Genomic DNA, 19,977 nt, shown 5'->3' with positions numbered 1-19,977 from the left:
TGCACTTGGGATGGAGGAGGAATATTTAATAGAAACACAGAAACAATTTAAAAGGAATTCAGCCTCTTATTTCTTCATTCTCCTTGCTAATTGTGTCTCCTGGCATGCACTTGTAGGAGAATCCAGTCTGTCAGCTCCTGCATTGGCTGCCTTGTGCCTGATTAAATCCATGGGAAATGTCAGTGCTGCTCATCCCAAACACCAGACAGCTCCTTGAGGGAAAGAGCTGCTGCAGAAGAGTCACAGCACTATTGCTTTCTGCTGGGGAGTCCCAGCAGTGCTCTGGGGCTCAGCTGGACAAGTGGAGCACTCAGGACCTCTTCTCCATATTGCTCTGTTCCCTGCACTCACTGATGACCAGTGTATTTTGTCAAAACTGCAGGGACCTGTTTTGTTGCCTTTATCTCCCTGCTGTGGTCTAAGCATTGAATGTTGCTCCTGGAAATAATAAAGAACCAGCTCTACATTCACCCCAAAAGGTATCAGTTGCAGCTTAGTAATATTTTTCCCTTATTGCTTTCCCCTGCCCCCCTTTGCACACAAACTCTGATGAAATCCCTTTGAGCATCTCTTTCCTTCCATCACCATTTTATCAGCTCCTCTCTTGCTTCAGAGCAATTCTTTGCAACCCCATTGTGCTGATCACCCTGGGTCTGCCTGTGCTTTTGGCTGTGCTGTTTGGGTAGGGATTGAACTGTTTTCCAATGGGAAGGCTCAGTCCCCAGCACGAATCACATGGAAAAGACATGTGACAACCAACCCAAAAGTCACTGCAAGCCTCATCCTGCCAGTGTTGTTTATTCTGATATACTTTGGTGAGTGGATCTCATCGCATGACCCAAGCCCAGGAAATGGGTGGGTGTTTGTTCAAAGGAAATGAAAGGAAAGGCCAAATGTGCTTTTCAGCAGGGCTCACCTTTCAGGGTGTCACATTCTGTGATCTGTTTTGTACACTGTCCCTGCTCTTTGAAGCTACCATATTATGTTTTTTCCTGATGTGGATTATGTGCCTGGGAACCTGGTCCCATATCTGTCACTTACTGCATTTCTAACAGTCTGCAGTGACGCACCCTTTTTACTTTCTCTAGCAGGTATTTTTTAAATAAAAGGCAGACTTCTTAGCAGAGCTTGGTTATTCATCAATATTATTAGATTCTCCCTTCCCTCTACTGATGCTAGGAATAGAAACCTATGAAATTACTGTGGAGGATGAGCTCTTAAAACAAAGCACTGAATAAGGAGGATGGGAAAAACACAACTGAAATGCAGAAAGAGATTTCTTGCACCACTATAGAGGGAATATTGCATTGAATATTTGGTGTGTAAGCTGGTGGGACCCTGGCAGGGGACAGCTAAGCAGGGAGGGATGCCATGGCCTTGTCCCACTGCCAGTGCCAGGAGCTCATTGCTTCCCTGCACAATGCTGGTCAAGTAAGGAGAGCATCTGGCTGGATGTGACCTGACCAGGAATAACAGCAGCTTTTGAGAAATACATTTGATTTTTTCCTTGCTTTCGAAGCAGAGGCTTACAAACACCAAGAGAAAAGGCAATGCCTTCTTAAAATCTTGGAGGAATACCTTTTTGTCACATTGCAGGGGCACAAACACCTCGCTCCTGTATGGCTGTTTGCAGGTGGTGTTGTGGTCCAGCTGGTTTGCCCAGAATGAATCAGGGAGTGCAGGCAGCCCCAGAAATCACTGCACTGGCAGCACCTCAATGCTAGCAGCTCACAAAGGCAGGGTCATCCTCCCTGGTTTTGTCCTGGAGGGTGTTTGCTTGCTGACCCAGCCTTGGGAAAGGAGCTTGGCACCAGAGAAGTGCTTTTTTCACAGTCTATTTATCATTCATCCCTTCTGGTCAGCTTCACATTCCTTTTCAGTGGGAGACATGGAGGAACTGAATCTGCAGCCAGGGGATTGACCCAGACTGCTGGGAGTTTGAGGAAGAGCTGGTTGGAGGGAGAACTACTCGAGTCCCCATTGCAGTCAGTGCCACAGGCAACTTTCCAGTGAGAACCTGTGTGTGTCTGGGATGTGCTTGTTAGCCTTTCCACAGCCAAACACAAGCCTGGGAACTTCTTGTGCAGTGCCTTGTCTCTCTTTCAGCAAGGAGAGAAATGGAAATGCAGCCCTCGCTCCAAGCCCATCAGAATTACACACATGATAGGTTTATAGGGCAGTGCAGGAGGTGCCAAAGATCTGTAATCCCACCTGTGCTGCAGCTACAAACTGACAGCTCTTAGGCACGAAGGAGGAACTGGAAAAGCTGCAAAGTGGAAATGCCATCTACAGCAGAGAGCTGATCCTGCATACAGCAGAGGGGAGCAGCTTACACCCTTCAGCTGTGACCACTTTGCTTTTTCACCATCCATGACATTGTGGAAACACAGCTGCTGTTGTGCTTCTGCTGCAAACACAGAGCTTGCAGATGTGCTACAGCCTAGAAACATCCTGGGCTTCCTGGGAAGTTATTATGCTGCCTTGTTCCCACCTTTCTGGCACGGGTTAATAAGGCCACGGGGTGCTGGAGGAGAAAAGGCATCGCTTTTCTCTTTGCAGTTTTCACAAGCATAAAGTTCACCTGTGGTTCAGTGTTTAACTGAAATTAAGGCTGACAGCTCTTCCCTATAAATTAAATTAATGAGATGTTTGAACTACAGCTAAATTACTTGTGCAGATCTCTGCTGTCTGACATTGTCTCTGGGCTTCCTTCCCACAGACACCCTGTGCAGCCACACTCACACCCCTCGCCCATGCTGGGATTAAAGCTCTGCTCATTGCTGCTGGGTGTGCTGGGAGGGACAGGTGGCCACAGAGAGTTTTCACACAGAGCCACTCCTCTGCAGGGAAGAAAGTTTACCTACCAAAAAAAAAAAAAAAGAAATAAGAAAGGCCTTGGATCTGACCTGGCAGGATGTTTGTTGGTGTTGGTCTAAGCACTGCACAGCAGCAGTGCTGCCCATGGTGCTCATGTTCTGGGTGGTTCTCTCCACTTTGCCCATCTCCACAAACTCTTCACTTAGACCTGCTTAACCCCTTCTGTTCAGCCCCACACAGCCATCTCCCTGCAGCAGATCTCACACTCTGCACTGCTCATCAGCTTCCAATCGTCTCAGTTTAAATGGGCTGGATTAGCAGAAGCACCTGATTAAGCTAATGAGCTCATTCTGTCCAGAAAGGGATAAGGGATATATGTGGGCAGAAGTAGGAGCTTTACCCTCCAGCAGAGCAGCAGTGAGTGGGGTCTGTTTGTACCATAGCTGCAGGAATTCAGTGGCTCAATCCAGTTTGGACTCAGCTTGGAGCAGTATGAGGACCTTTATGATTTTGGGAATCCTGTCAGGGATAGTTTTGCTCCCAGAGTAACTCTGCAGGCATAGGAAAGGTGGGTAAGAGGTGTGTGTGTTTCCATCTTCAAGAAATGTAGTGTTTGAAAAGGAGCATGCACTTAGTGGAGCATGCAGAGCAAGTTATTTAATAGCAGCCTTGTAGGAGACAAGCTTTTTAAGAGCAGATATTGGTTTGATCTGATAAAGCTCCCTGAGTGCTTCCTCTGCTGTAGCTGTACAGAGAAGGACTTTTCTTCATTACAGCACAGTTCCCTGAAGCAGAGGAAAGAGGCACTGTGACCTGGGAGCTGTGGTTGCCCAGCTGAGGAGAGGAGAGAGCACATTAGCTCTTTGTTGCTTCAAAATTAATCTCAGAAAGTATCACTGTCAGAGGAGTTAATAGCTGTAAAACAGATAAGAAAGCAGAATGCAGGTAGTGAGGCTATTTTACACATACGTCATCAGGGAATTTTAGCTGTGGTCTGATACCTCAAGGAACCAGAGATTTCAGTTTGTGGCCAATATATGTGGTTCATAGTTAAAACTCTGTTTTCTTTAAAGTTCTTCAAATTTCTTTTGTCTCATGCTTCATACTACTTGCACTGCATCTCCACTGCAGTTCAGGATGGATGCAGAAAGTGATGTTGGGTAAGTCATGCTCTATTTCTGGTGCCTGGCGGTGGCAGCACCACCTGAAGGTGCACAGTGCAGGTAGAACAAACATCAGCTTGTCTGGAAATGCCTGGGAGTTAAAGCCATGTCCAGTTTGAATGTCACTCCATGATTTTGAGCTGATCCAGCTGCTGCTTAATTATTGGCATAAGGATGCTTCAGGCAGACTTGGGTAGTCTTGGCCTTTTGGGCTGATGCAGTTTCCTCAGGATTACCAATGAGTTTTGTGTCCTTTCCTGTTTGCATTTTCATCTGAGATTTACAGCAAACAACGAGAGATGCCAGAGGGAAACTCTTCAGTTCTTAGCAAAAAAAAATATGTGCCAGGATTCATGCATATATTCATGTGGACACCTGTGTTATTGAAACACATTTCCTTTGCTATTTGTGATCTATTTACTTGAACCATTCTAAAATTCAACTAATGCATAATAGTGAAAAATCTCCCGTGAAGCTGGGTAGAAAACATGAAACTTTTTGTGCTTGGAAATCCTGCACTAAATATTACCTACTTTTGCCTTCAAGCACTTCCAGCATGGGGCTTTACCCTTGGCAGGCTCTGGTGTAACCCACAGGGGTCTCAAGAGGCTCTGACCAGAGCAAAGCCTCAGGGGTCAATATTTGTTTATAAACCATATTTCTGGGCACTTCCATTTTCCACCTAGTACTGAATTTCCCTTAATGCCTTGTCTGGTTATTTAATATTTTCCAGGTGACTAGAGGAGCTCACACTCCTCCCAGGCTCGTGTTCTGAGTGGATAACTCTTGCAGGGAGATGTCAGCCCTCTCAGGACCTTCAGGATGTGGAGGAGTTGGTGCTTCACTGCTGTGAACATCTGACAGACTTAGGGCAGAGAAGCACAGTGGGGAGGAGCAGGACCTTCATGGTGCTGTGATGTTTGGTGGGAGGTGTGCTGAGGTCCTGACTCACTGCTCAGCCACCCTATTTATCTCCTCCTAGTTAACATATGCCTCAAATGTGGCTCTAAACACTTGTGCAGAACTTGCTGCTGCAACAAACCAGCCTGAGACACGTTTGAAAGGAAGAACAGGAATGGAGGATTTCAGCCAGAGCCAGGGAAAGATACCAGGGAAGATTAATAACCATGTCTAGATCCATCTCCGCTTTGCTATCCCATTGTCACCTGAGTCCTGCAGGCACACGTCCCTGGCAGGAGGGTTTTGCTTCAAAACTACATTGTTATGAGGAGCTTGTGGTGCAGCCAAGCTGTTCAGGACTAAGGAAGATAATCAAGAGTTTCCATTCTGTGTCATTGCAGTGCACAGAGCCCTTCCCATAGATGGGATTTAAGCCCATGAAAACTTGCCCTGGTTGCTGCTGGGAGGTGGAGGTTATGGCACTCGTTTGATCTCTTCCAGCCAAGCCTGGGTTCGAGGTCTGTTACCTGTGAAAAATAAATAAATCAAAATATTAGAAGGTGCCATGTTGATAATTGATTCTTCCAAGAATATTTTTCCCAAAGCTTAAACCATTTCCAATAGCAAGAAGTATAATGAAGCCTAAGTGTATTTATGAAGTGAAATCATTAACAATGGATTAGCCAGTAGAATCCAATTTCCTGTTCCATCAGTGATGCTAGCACGGACTGAAATTTCATTGATGTATTGGGCATCATTGTCATCCTCTTAACTGAGAAAAAAATTATATTTGCCATTCTCCAGTGGCTGCACTTTGCAGGCAAAATGGCATCTTATACAAAGGATCAAGCTAGAATCTTAATGGAGAAGGTATTTACAAGAAAATAAATGTGCACATAAATATTTCACAGGCATCTCATATGTGCATTGTATTTCATTATGTTTAATGTATGAATGTAACTATTTTACTTGTGTGGATTTTTTCCTCTTAAGCAATGTCTTGAGGAGCTTAATGCAGAGAAATAAATTTGTGTGAATGTCTGTAGTGTTTTATCAGATAAAATATGGAAGAGGTAGAGGAATCCTCCTAGGAGTTCTAAAAGAAAAGAACTTGCCACTTGGTAAGTATTGACTATTAAACCCATGTGTTTGCAGCTTTGCTCTCTGCCTTTCTGCTCCACACTCTCAGCCCTGCTGTGGCTTGTCTGTCCCCTGAGGAATGACATGAGCCTCACAAAATGGGATTCCCTGGCACTAGCAGGGAAGTTTTGGATGAGCAGTTTTTGTGCAGGGAACCAAGCTGCCTCAGGCACAGCAGGGATCTGGATTCACCTGAACACCAACATCTCCTGTGGTGTGGCTGCTCTGCTGCTCATTGCTCTCTTCTCCCAGTAGAGATTTCCTGTAGGGGTCCTTGGGGCTCCTCTGAAAATTCGTTTCATATTCTGCTTCCTGATATCTGAGTGCTCGGCATGCTTCCCCCCACCCAGATCAAATTTTAGCATCTTAAATAGCCTTTGCTAGAGGTCAGATGTCCATAGATGACAGAGATGTCCACATGGGGTGTGTTGGTGACAGACAAGATGCTTACATAGTGGCTCTGGCAGCTCAGGGGCAGCACTGTCACCACAGGGTCACCAGTTTAGAACAAGCTGCTTCAGGGTGTTGTGTTCCTCTGCCAACAGTGTGTTTATTCATGTATTGTGGTGGGGAAATTTTTCCTTTCTAAATTTTTCTCTGCCAGAATGATCAGGCTTAGGGAAAAGCCCCAGCAGTTGCTGATGGCCAGGAAAGTGAGCTGCTGTGCACTTGGGGGGTGTGAGGGTGTTATTCTGTGTGCAGCCAGATAGGTACCAAGTGGTTCCACTTATCAGGGCTCTTTCCATAAAGAGAGCATTTCTCTAGATATCAGACCACTGTCCCAAACCAAAGATGAAACACTAGATTTTGATCCTAGTGATATAACAAGGCAGCAATTGATGCCAAGCAAAAAAAGCCCAACACTTTATTTAGGGAGAAGTAATTTTTGGAAATGTTATTTTAAAAATGAATGCATGGAAAGTTTAAGTTTAAAAAGGAAGCAGATCTGTAGCTTTTAATGAAATTGGTTTATCTTTGCCTCCCAATTAAGAACCCCCAAACCAATCCATTTCTGAACCACCTCAAGGTGACCAAAGGTAATTCAAATAGAAGTTTAGATCAGATTGCATTTGGACTTGTCTTGAGTATTAATGCATTTTCTCATCATGTCAACTCTAGAGAGGAAAGATAGGTTATTGGGTTTTTTAATGCTGGTGCTAAAATTATCTGCTAGTTTTGAACATTTCTGTTATGATAGTTGCAGTGTTAACTCCCACAGACACCTCTCCCACCGCCACAGAAGCTGGGGAGCCACGTGGCTGTTTGTAGTGCACCAGATCAGCTCAAACTGTGCTTGAAGGAGGCTTTGCTCCAATAAGCCACAGAGTTTGCCTCTGTCAGCCTCCAGGAGTGGGCTGACCTCTCTGGAGGGCTGGAGGAGATGGTGGTCAGAGCAAAGAGTCATTGGAAGAAGTCAATCCTTAGTGCTTCTGCCTTTTGATGAGGTGATTAAATGCAAACTGGAGCTCTAAATCATGTTTAGCAGCCGACAGGAGCTTTATTCCTTACCTTCACTAAGTACATGATGCTGTCAGCATGTGATGCCAGGTAACTTTCTTGTTTCCTTGGAATAGCACTCTGGTTTTGTTTTGCAGAAATCCATGAAAATATCACAGACAGTCAGGATTTAAACCCTGCTGTGAAATCACTACTGAAATGCAGTTTCTGCAGAGCTTGGGTCTTGCATTACCTGTGTGGAGCTGCAGGACACAACTGCAGCATCTCCATTGTGAATCACAGCACCAGAGATGTTTAACTGCTGCATAAATAACGCGGGGCTGGGTTAACTTCAGCCTTGAGTCATCGTGTCTGGAACATGAGCTCACTGCTCTTGTCTCCTGTGGGAGCTCCAGAGGCCACAGCAGCGACAGAACCATCCGTCAAACACCCAGCCTGCTGCTCCTGCAGCCTCGGCAGACAGCATCTCTCTGCGGGGGATGGGATGGGATGGGATGGGATGGGATGGGATGGGATGGGATGGGATGGGATGGGATGGGAAGGGAAGGGAGGGGAGGAGAGGAGGCTGCACTCCAAGCCCTGCTGCTCACCCCTGGGCTGCAGCAGTCTTCTCCCCTCCAATGGGCTGTGACAGGGGTGGGCAAGCACTGCACAGTGGCACAGGTATGAGCAAAAGAGTGAAAGAGAAACCTGTGCTCAGGGCAGAGGCAGCTGTGTCTGAGATGAGCAGTGTGTTTTCCCACCCAGGTGGTCTGGGGGACGTCAGAGATGGGATGAGTGGGCAAACCCAGTGTGCAAAACCAAACTGTGCTGGGATGCTCAGGACAATGATTGTGAGCCTGCAGGCAATTCTGCCTTGAAGCAGCCCCTTTCCCTATGCTTTATTACATGCTTTGGAGATTGAGGCTCCTGGCTGTGATTCCCTGTTTCTCCAAAGGGAACTTGGGAGCCTTGAGAGAAAAACAGTTGTCTTGAACAGCCCATCCTGCAACCAGAAGAGAAATCTATTTTATGATTAAGTTATTCAGATCAGAATGTGCCATATGTAGCTTTTCCCAATGGGATGCAGCCAGCAGATGCATTGGCAGCCCCTTCTCCTCCACCCCCTCTAGCTCACTCTGGGTAAAACAAATGCTCATAGACCAAATAACAACCACTCTTTGAAATTCAGGCCAGTCTCTGCTCTGCCTGTATAACTGAGGCTCTCGGATGTGCCTGAGAGGAAATCTCAGACACACAGGAAATCTGCAGGGCAGGGATTTGAATGTACATCTCTCCCTTCGATACTGGTGCTGTAATGAATGGATCATTCTGGAATAAGAGCAGTGAAGGAGAAAAATATTTAAATTATTGTTCCACTGGGGTGGACTAGAAGTTGAATATACGTGAATAAGGATTGAGTTTTAGGGGAGGGTCCATGGCTAAAAGGTGGGGTGGTGAGAGTTTTCCAATTTCTTTTGTATTCTTCCTCACCTACAGAATATCAGAAGATCACAGGTAGGAGGAACTCTCAATGCTGAGGCTCAACTCTTAGTGTGACAATTCTGTTTTGCACATCAATATCAAATGCTATGCAGTAAAATTATTCTGTTTAGAAAAGCATCAAATCTACCTTCAAAGAATAATTCATCAAGAGCATGTAAGTGCTCTGGCATTTCTGAAGTTGCCTTCCTAGTCATTAGGCTGTAATGATTCGAGTGACTTTTGTCTGTCAAATGCTGCAGAGACTCCTAATTTTGCACCTTGCACATCAGTAATGTCTGGGTTTGTAGTCCTCCCTAATGCACCATATTTTGCTTGTATGCTTTAAAGCCTTCTGTTACAGAAAATGAGGACTTTTGCTGGGCAAACTCCAATTTACAAATTCTGCAGGGCTTTGTTCATTTACAAATTGAAAGGATGAATTAAATTGGATTGGAACAATAAACATACAAGGGATGGTGGGAGATACCATCTTCTGAAGCTCAGCCTTCATCTGGCTCAGCTGCACTGATGCAATGCAACAAATCAGCTCTGTTTGCCAAAGTGCTCCCAGTGTTTGCTGTGCCACATCCTGATGCTGTTGCAGTGAAGCACGTGAGTTACCCACAGCCCACCATGTTCAGTCTTTAGCTGCTTTTAGGGGAGGTAACACGTTTCTGATTTGGGCAGCTGTTTAGTTTTAGTTTAGTGTTCCAAAGTAAATCTTTGATGTGAGGTGAGAATGGAGGAGATGGAGATGAAGGGCAGGACAAACCAATCTCCTCCCCTGCTTCCCTGCAGCACCAAGCAGAGTGAGGAGATGTTATTGGGTCTGAGCTTTTTCTCTTTTTGTGCTCCTCCTCTGCACCCAAGGGGTTTTGGAGCACCTCACAGATCTGTGCTGGTGTCACCTCCCAAAATGTCTCAATGCACCTGTGCTTAGACACCATCCACTTGTGTTTGAGGGGGGTGAAAGCACCTGTCAGGTTTCACAGTCTTGCTCCTAAAATGTTAAACCCAACTCTTCCTTCTGACTGCCTGAGAGCCATCAGGAACTCAGGGAATTTTTCAAGTCTGGTTGGAGTTAGCAGAAATTCTGCTTCTCTGCTTCTTGCATCCTCTTTGGGGAAAAGGGCTTTTCTAAAGCTCTGACATTAAGATTTTCTGTCATGTGGAGCTTGCATATAATAGAGGATGCAAGTTATTGGTTTCCAGGGAATACTCTAAGTCAGAATACTCCATTTCTCTGACAGAAAGTAAGCAAGTTTGCATAGTCTTTGCCACATTTCCCTCCCCTCTTGCATACAGGGAACAGGGATACCAACAAAGTTCCTATCCTGTAGTATAACTGTGCTTGGCTCTCCCCAAACAGGGAAAGGCTGTCCCTGCTGCTCCCCAGCTGGAGGTGGCATTTTACAGGTAACAGGGGAGCAACCAAGGGAAACGTTTTCCAGTTTTCTGGTTGATGTTACCAAACCTGTTCTTTGTAATGCTGAGTCCTTTGCTACCTTTTTCCTAAAGTTCAATGAGTTATTTTGCGAGTTCTCTCAGTTTAAAATCAACCTGATGTAAGCCTCTTGCCCAGGGGTTTTGCCAGCAAAGCTTTAGCTATTCATGTGGACCTTGTGACAGCAGGGCAAGAGTGCAGCTCTGGGCTCTGGGACACAGCTGGCAACTGTTATCTCCAGATAACATCTTCTCCTCCCTGCTGGGATGTGGAGCACACAGGTATTTGTGGGTGGGAACAACTGCACAGTTCCCACAATGTGGGGAAAAATATTAATACCATTTAAAATTATTTGTGTTCTTGAGATAAAATGCCTCCTGCCAGCCTGTTGCCTCAGAACTTGTACAGCTTGTATTTAAGAGGATTGACAAGGTGTTCAGGCGTCTGCAGAATCGGGAGAGATTTAAACATGTGAAGGAACTACAAGTTCTCATCTTTCTTGGCGGTCTGGATTTCTCTAATCCATGTCTGCATTTGCTTACATTTAATTAGAGACAGGCCCTGAAATGACTCAGTGAGCTGTGTGCTTGCTGAATCTAGAGCTGAGACAAATTCCTTTGTCCCGTGTGGTTGTTGAGCTCACAAGGCTGCAGGGCTGTGGGGACACTGTGCTTGTCCTGCAGGCACTGCTGGCTGCTGGCTGGGGTCAGCAGGGCTAACCCTGCCTGTCCAGCTGTCCAGCTGGAGTGCTAAATGCTCTGCACTCAGAATGTCCTTCTGCAGTTCTGCAAGCTCAGCCCCTCTGCTCCTGTGGTACAGGAAGGATCAGAGTGATCCAACCTCCTCCTCTGCTTGCTCCTCGCTGCCTTTGCAAATGCATTCCTTGAAAAACCTGCTGGTTGAGACATCACGTTGGAAGTGCTTGTGGTGTAACCCCCACTTTGTAAAAATGCTTTTGTGATAAAGTCATGCTTATGAATGAAACCAAGCTGGAACTAAACATTTGAATTGCTGCAGTAAATATATTGGCAAAATAATATGGAATTAACTGATGGAGCCCTGGTGATATGGCATTTCTATCTTGTGGTTTCTATAGATACACCTGACGGTGTTTTGTAAATGCTATACATCACCTAAAATATGTTCTTCAGGGATAATAATTACATTTAAGTGTGTTCTGCACAAAACCACTCCTGAAGTATTTGTTGAGTGATGGAAACTGAACAGGTTTGCAAAGGTCATTGCAGCCTTATCAGTTCTAATCTTAATTTTTTCCCAAATTAAAGATGGAAGGAAAAGGAGGCAGAGAAAGCCCGTGGCACAAGGCCTGTGCCTGGAATTTTGTGATGTGGTCCAGTGGGTGCAGCTCAGCCTCGGGAAGAGACTGGGCTGTGTGCATGTCCTGTCAGCAGGGCTTGTTGTACTCAAACTGGGTAAGGGAATGACAGGGAGTTGGGAAGATACAGCCTTGAAAGGGTACTGAGAGGGAGGAAAACAAAAGTTCAGGGGAGAGCAACAAAAATGAGCAAAGAGATGCATCCACACCAAATCACAGGTCTCTGAGGCTGAAGGATGATTCCCTTCAACACACGAAGGTTCCCTGGGAATAAGGAGTTGCCAAGAAGGAGATGTTCAGCCCAAAGCAGTGCTTTGCTGCTGACCAGGGGTCAAGAGCCACAGTGTCTGAGTGAGGCTGATGGCTTGGAAAAGGCTCCATGGCTGGGGTGAGCCCAGCAGAGCCTGCAGCCCCTCTGTGCCTGGGCTGGTTGGATCTCCAGAGCTCTCCTGCCCCGCTGAGCTCTGGCATTGCTGGCCAAGCCTCAGATCCGTGCTGACTGTGGAGGCTGAGCTTGGACAGAAATCTGGCTCATCTTGTGCAGGAATCATTGAAACAGTCAGAATTATTATTCTCCCTCCCCAGTTCTTCTTCATATCAAATATGCATTTCCCCCCTCTATGCTCTAATTAAAAACTGAACGAGAGGGAGAGAGGAGGAGGAAACTAATAATGCCAGTTACACATTTGGCTTACAAAAAAGAAAAGCACACTCTAATGCGGTTGAGGACAATAAGGAGGAAATGATTCACGCTTAATAAACCTCTTTGCTGTTAATCTCTGTTAACCTAAGGGCTCTGTTACTTTATTGAAAAGTCTCCTCACTTTCTGTTGTGTCATTGTGAAGAAAGAACTTTCTTTATTATGTTTTGCAGGGGCTATTTATTGAACCTGCTGCCTCTGGAGCACTGGGGTGTTGTGGAAACTGGGCAGCCTGTTTGCTGTGATGGTAAGAATATTTTATCCCTGTCATGATCCTTCCCCTTGCCCACTGCAGCTCTGGCAGATCCCGAGCCACACAGCAATGTCACGGAAGGGTTGCTCACAGCTTCCCAAGTGCTGATGAAGGAAGGCTGCTGGGGTCACCTGCTTGCTGAGGTGACTGAGATCTGCTGCCAGAAGGGATTCTGGGTTGGTTCCTACTGCCTGAAGGGCTGAGGATGGGTCTGTGCTGGAGAGTTTCAGGAAGAAGCCCAGAGCTAAACATCCTCCTGCCGCCGCAGTGGGGAGATGGAAGTACAATGGATGGATGTGATTAGCACTCTGCGTTTAAAACCCCATATTTTTCCTGCATGATGCACAGTGTTTCACAGCTTTCTCATCCCATGGAGTAATGCCCAGAAATTGATGTTCTGCTGCTGTAATGGGAAAGGAGTGGGGTGTCGCAAGGGGCAGGATGGATATTGCCGAGAATCCCTCGTGCTTAATGATTTTCTTTCCAGCTGCATCATCTTTCACCCTGTCCCTTGTGCCTTCAGATATCTAAAGCTTTGGGTTTGTTTCTTCCCCTTTAGCCTGTGACACTAAATCCTGTGGCTGTTTTCCTGCAGCAGCTGTGCTAGCAGAGTCTGGTGACTCATCCTGTCTGTACCAATGGCTCAGGAGGGAACAGATGCCATTGTGCTCCTGGGAGCTCCAGGTGATCCTCCAGCCTCAGGTGGCGGATTGCAGGTGAGTCAAGGTGTGTTTGAAGGTAGGAAATGAGGAGGGAGAGCAGTGCCAGAGGTGGCAGAGGATGCATAAGAAGAGAAAAACGATATTTTTGGGAAGATCTATTGTCAGGACCAACATGTAACACAGCAGCAAGATGTCCCTTTGGCTCCTGAAGCAATCCCCAAGCAATTCCCCAGCAATGTGCTCTCACTTAGTCTGGATGACAACTCTTCCCCTCCCTGTAATCTGTAGATCTTCCCTTCTGACCCAGCTGGACCCAAATGTTCAGAGCAAGCCAACACCTCTGACTGAAATGTCTCCAGTCTGGGAGGTTCACAGGAGGGTCAACACTCGATTTGGTGTCAAATCCTTCAAAGGAAATTTCCCCATGGTTTTATTACATTGGGTTTTTTAACTCCAGCAGGAGTTTTGTCTTATTATTTCTGTGAATCAAACCCTGTTTCTGAAATCCTTTAATTTTCTTTCTGGGGGAAAGCTACTTTAAAGTCAGAGCTGGATAAAAATTAAAGCATGAACATTATGTGGCTGGATTGTAAGTCTTTTATAAGATATTCAGAGTGAAATCAGTACAGCTGCACAACATCATTCCCTGTTAATGCAATCAATACCCTCCTCTTACAGTGTTGTTACAGGTACATTTCTCTGGTTCTGGCCAGTGAATTTTGAAATATTGTTTGCATAATTTTGGCTATTTCTGGCTGTGTTTATTTGACAATCATTTTAGTTATCTCAAAATCCGATTTTCAAAAAAAAGCAGTTTTCCCCCTCTGTGATTGCCTTGAAAATTACACTTGGAAAATCAAAGCTTTCAGAGGTCATTTTACTTTCATCTCTTGTTTTTGATGAGGTCCTAGCACATCAAAAATCCACCCTTAGAGACATCTGTCTCTGCTCAAACATTTAAAGTACCAGGAGGCCTTCATGGTACAGGGGGAACACAACCAGAATCATCAGAGCCCAGCACTCGCTGGAGCTTGGGATGAGAACCCAAATCATGTCAAAACTCGGAATGCTTGGCTGGAGCTCTGCCTGCCTGTGGGCAGCACTGCTGGGACTGAGCAGAGCAGAAGTGTGTCAGGGCTTGATTGAAACTGGACAGAAGAGGTCCTGTAGGAGCACATTTTCCACAGGAAAAGCCCTGAGTTGAGAGGATTCAGTGCTGGGTTGCCAGCAGCCAGAGGTTACCAACCCTCTAAAGGCTTTCTGTAGCTGGGGGCATTAAATAATTCAGCAGTCTTTCCATCCAGCCTCATGGAAAATTTTCTCATGTGCTAAAAAATTCTCCAGACCACCATCAGTAACTGAAATGATGAGAGAAACCCAGCCTGAGTACTAACACTTGCTATGGCAAAGATGAATAAACAAATGCATGAAGAAGCAGCCCCCTGGCAGAATATGACATTTAAATGTGTTTCCCTCCCTCGATTTAAAATGCAAGAAGTGAAGAGATGCAAGAAGGTTCAAAGAGCTGTTCATGTAAAGGATCAATAGATCCAGCACTGTATTTAGTGTCATACTAAATGCTGGACCAGGCAATTATTTTGATTCATTCCTGTGGCAAGTGAAATCAAAGTGTGACAGAAAATTCTTGTATTTTCCTGTTTTTTATATAACTGAAGTATTTCATCTTTAGAGGCAGTTATGTTATAGACTGATATTCTGCTCTTGACAGGTATTGCAAACAGTTTGTTAATTCAGTGTTAGTTCTGCAGGGTTTTGGCATTTTGTCACTCTCTGATCCATAGGGTATCTCTGCTATCTTCCAGCAGCACCCACGGCCTTTGAGACACCTGACTGGAGCATTAGGGTGCAAATGTTCTTAGTAGCATCACATGGAAATCTCCTGTTGGCTCCAAAGAACCATTTCTAGAGTTGGATCCATCTTACTTTAACAAACTAAATGATGAAGGTCTGAATTCACTCAGGGTGACAAATTAGAAAACCAACATATTACACATGCTCAGCCACTTTGCTTCAAAGGCTTTAATAGCTGTGCTTACTAAGAGCAACAGCCAGTCCCAAAACCTGCACAGAAAATTCATGCACTTTTCCCCTTGTTGCACAAGAAAAAGCAGCAAATGGCCATCCTTTGCCATTCCATGGTGTGGGATGTTCTGGGTGACTTGTCAAAGGAATTCCCTTCTTTCCCAGGCTCCCTGTGGTCTCAGATACCTACAGAAAAGTGGGCTTGGGAGTGGGAAATGTATGAGAAGTTAGAGGAGATCAGCTCAGCCTCCCTGTGGGAAGGACACAAACACCCCTGAAAACACAGCAGCCCCACTGAGGATCTGCTGCAGGCTTTTAAGGAAAATTTCTGCTCCCAGGAAAAGTGGCCTTTGGACCTGAGGACATGATGCTGGTTGGAGCTCTGAGGTTTGCTCCTTTCAGCTGCTCTGTGCCTGTGGAAGAACTGCTGGTTTTGCCAGCTCTGCCAGTCTTTCCCTGCATGCTGCAGAGCAATTGCTCCCATTCAGGGTGAGCACACAGCTCTGGAGTGTTCATCTCCTTGCAGATCCTCATTATTCAGTATGATTTGAGCATGCTGTGGAAAACACTGAAGCTCTTCCATTCCCTGTGCTGCAATGGAGTAGATGTACAGGTTTGTCCTGGCAGTCCTGCAGTGTGAAACTCTGATAATAACCCCAGGTGTCACCTATTGCTGTTATCCTGAACTGGTGTGCAGCCACAGCTGCTTGAAGAAATTAATTTGTTTGCTCAAAGAACATAAATACACCATATTTGTATACTGGTTGCTTTTAAGGGAATTCAAATTCCATTGAAAAATACTGCAGAAAGTTCTTTAGGTAACTGCCAATTCTTAGACTCATTTATGCACTTTTGGTTGACAAAAGCACCTTTCAAAGAGCTGTGTGTGTTTTTGTTGATGTGTAGTCACAGATGCCTCTGCAGGCTGCTTGTTGCCTGTTCTTGGCAATATTTCTGCCCAAAATCCTTGTGCAGTCTCAGGCTAAAATGTCATTTCAAGTGGGGCTTCAAAAGCTCAGCAACAGGACTGATCTGGCCTGCAGAACTCGGCAGGCAGCTGGAATCTAAATGAGTAAAACTACCAGTGGAATGCTCAGAATTTATATCAGATATAACACATTACAAGTGAGATTTATAACAGGATTACAGAAAGCAGTTAGTTAAAGCTACGGGCAGTAAACAGGGATTAAAATATTTATCTAGCTGTAAAAATATGAATAATGGAGTAATTTATGTAGTTATGCAAAGAAGCTGCATACTTTAAACTGACAAAAAATAGCACTCATAATATCACCAATATTTTACAATGTCCATGTATCAAAATCCTTCCATGCCTTTCACTTCCAAACCAAATCCTCTTGTATCTAATCGGAGCATAATATGGAATTTCCTCAAGCTGCAGAAATGCTCACAAGGGGGCAGATCACCTGACAGTGCAGCTCTCTGCCTTTCTGCCTCCTCCTCGGGAAAGCAGTTCTTCCCTCCCCTCTGGGAGGCTGGGTGATGCCAGTTCCATGGCAGCTGCCTGCTAATATTTCCTGCATTTTTATACTTCTCTTCCAACTATTGCATTTCTTCTAATTTAGCTCCGTGTGATCAGTGTTATTGTATGGGAAGGTCTGGTCTTTCTTTGGGGAAGTGGTTGAGATTTTGCACTTCCACAAATCCAGTCTAATATTTGAAACTTTTTACATGGAAGCATTCTTCTTTCTGACCCAGACCTTGCTGCAGTTACCTGCTGCAATATCCCTGCAGTTCAGCTGCTTTGCCATGCAATCTACAAATCAATTTGCCAATGTAAAGCAAACAAAAATGTATTGGTGAGCACAACCAGAGCACCAGAGGTTTCACTTTTTACTTTTTCCATCACCTCCTTGCCAGGAACAACTTTTGATATGATGTACATCTACAGTGATGCTTCCAGGTGTGCTGTGACATTTTATCATGGAAAAGTTGCAAATTCCCCTGTTGTTGTTGTGTTGTTGCTCTGTAAAAGTGTGTGTAAGTCTGCCTGGACTGATAAAACCGTCTGGTGGGGAAACATCAGCTTGGTGTTTCCAAGGAGGATCTGTGCCATCCCAAGGCTGAAGCACTGACCCTTTTTTCCTGGTGCCACCAGGACTCTCAGGCATCCTGTTCTTATCCTCTGGATGAGATAAAAATATTGTTAACTCCTTGTTTAGGCTAAGGAAGGAAAGCTCAGTGGTTTGTGGCTTTCTGCCTTTACTCTCCAGTCAGCTTAAATTTTTAAAATATTCAGCAGAGAGGATTAAGCAGCACAGCTGGCCTTGATCCTGTGTCTTGCTGAATTCCCAGGGCAATCGGTCATGCTGCACATCGAGTGTCTCCCAACAGCTGGTTATTTCCTAAGCTATCTGCTGCTGACAGTAATAAATTTAGCCCTTGCTGGTGGTCTAGGAGATTGGCATTAATAATGATTTTTGGGTGGCCAGTTAATTTCCCTGCTGGGTCAGACCACCCCAGTACTCTGCAAGCTTTGCTTCTCTATTTTTTTGCAACAGATTGGTCTCAGTACACTGCATCAACACAAAGTACTTAGTCAATTTTGGGTTTGAATTCTATCTTTTATGCATCACTTGTGAGTCTTATGTGAGCTGTGTTTTTGATTTTTGGTTTGCGCAGTGATTCATCCCCTCCTGACATTCTGTGGGGCTGAAGTTTGCTCTTCCTCTCAAGCACTGCATCCCCAAGCAGAGTTCCAGCCTTTGTGAGCCAGCACAGAGCTCATAAAAAAATGATAATTTAAAGAACATGAGCAGTGGCAATCAAAGAAAGTAAATACAGTATTAAAATAAGGCTGAAATGAATGGTATTGGAAAATTAGCTCACTAGCTAAAAATGATGTAGTAGGACTCATGAAAGGGGAGCTGTGTGTATAGCAAGGGACAGACAGAGAGGAGTTGCTAGAGGGTTACCCAAATGGTAAAAAGGCATGAAACATCCTAATAAAAAAATTTTGGCTGCTAAAATGGGAAGGAACTCTTTCTGTTGCAAAAGCTTTTCTGCTTCTTCCAAGTAGGGGGAAAAATATAGGGGGAAAATGGTGGTTACTGCACAATTGTCTTGGAAAAAAAGCTGTTTTTTCAAGCCATAGACAGGAAATAGAGCAGAAGTGAGTTACAAACCCATGAAGTCTCTCTTCCCTGGATTCTACTGGGGACATTCTTTAAGGTTTCCCATCTCTACAGCTATTTTTGATCCTTCATAACTTGGCAGCTTTTGATTTTATTAAGGCAGTATTGCAATGCATTCTTTAGTCAAAATAGACTGTCATGTGTTCTCAGGGTTTCTTCAGACCACTTCCTGGAAGGACTAGCTTTCCATCAGCAAGGGGATGTATTCAATGTTGTGGAAGTCACTGCCCTGCTTTCTCCTGAGCAGCGTGGGAGGGAAAGTGCTGTGCAGCTGTCCTGCCCCTGTCACACAGGGACAGTGTCTGCTTGCTCTGAGACTTGTCTTTGGGAATCATTTCAACAAACTGTTCAGTAACAGCATCAACTAGCAAAATACTGGGTAACTGGACCTCTTTGGTATGCTTTTTGAAGTGTTGAACTCAAATATGTGCAAAAATACAGCACAGTAACAGCTCATGGTGGGCAAAGGGTCAGCCATGGGTTCCTAAGAAACTTCCAGCACCCAATAAAGTCTTGGCATGTTTGAGCTGAAACTTTACCCTGTGTTTTTCTCTTCCAGGCTGCTTGGGAAATCAAGCAGCAGTTCCTGAGCAGGAATTAACTTTGCTTTGAATGAAACTCTTCTGGTTTGGCTCCCTTTCAGGTACATGAGGTGGTCAAAATGCTTGCTGGTTCCCCAAGGGTGAGTTCAGGGGCTTCTGGATGAAGAGTTTGAGAGGACTTTGGTGAAACTGAAATTCAGATTTCTGGAAGATGATTCTTCATACAGTGTGTGCTTTGCTCATGGAACCTTACTGCCAGTACTACTGCCAAAGCAAGGTGAGAACCCCAAACTCTGCAAGTTGAAAGGGAAAAAATCCTCTTCTGAGGAGTGCATGTAGGTGGCTTTCAGACATAAACAAAGTTCATGGTGGGGACATGTTCTCCAAAATTGCTGCTCCTTTCCTAAGAAAAGCTCCCTGCCTTGGCCACTGCCTCAACAGATGGGCCAGGGACAAATGCATCTCCAGACTAATTCACTGAGTTTTTTCACTAATTCATTCCCATTTTTTAATGAAGTTTATACATTCTGATGAAATTCAATCTTAATTTCTTACAAGATGGAGACTGATTTGTCCAGAGTGTAAGAGGTGCTGAAGTTACCAACCTTCTGAAGCAAATGTGACTCCAGAAAAAGTTCCTACCAAGCATTGGGATGCTGCCAATTGCAGTGCAGTCCTTGGACTGATATCTCATGAACCACCACAAGACATTAATGTTTTATACCTTCGGGAAGCTTGCAGCCAGCTGGCCTTGGTGTGCATCCAACTCCTCCAGAGCTGGAAGGAAAATCAGCCCTGCAGAGCTCTGAGTGCTGCAGGTCTGAGGCAGCCAAGGTGACACTGTGGGGACAGCTGGAGCTGGGAGCTGCTGCCCTGTGGGCTGAGCTGATTTCCAGCCT

General features: G+C 45.1%; 2 long non-coding RNA genes across 2 annotated transcripts; one reads left to right on the top strand and one right to left on the bottom strand.

The window, feature by feature from the left end:
* Positions 1-7,532: 7,532 nt before the first annotated feature.
* On the bottom strand, positions 7,533-9,796 carry LOC146437613 (uncharacterized). Its single transcript, XR_014852350.1, has 4 exons — positions 9,411-9,796; positions 8,367-8,463; positions 7,711-7,867; positions 7,533-7,598 (listed from the first exon to the last, which is right to left on the bottom strand). It is a non-coding gene; the product is annotated as an uncharacterized LOC146437613 (long non-coding RNA).
* A 2,792-nt stretch (positions 9,797-12,588) lies between these two features.
* LOC146437612 (uncharacterized) lies at positions 12,589-19,349 on the top strand. Its single transcript, XR_014852349.1, has 3 exons — positions 12,589-12,670; positions 13,272-13,392; positions 19,180-19,349. It is a non-coding gene; the product is annotated as an uncharacterized LOC146437612 (long non-coding RNA).
* The last annotated feature ends 628 nt before the right edge of the window (positions 19,350-19,977 follow it).

This window comes from Lichenostomus cassidix, chromosome 4A (assembly GCF_008360975.1).
Source record: "Lichenostomus cassidix isolate B80296 chromosome 4A, HeHo_3.0, whole genome shotgun sequence".
Classification (NCBI taxonomy): Eukaryota; Metazoa; Chordata; class Aves; order Passeriformes; family Meliphagidae; genus Lichenostomus; species Lichenostomus cassidix.
This window is presented reverse-complemented; position numbering and strand designations above follow the sequence as displayed.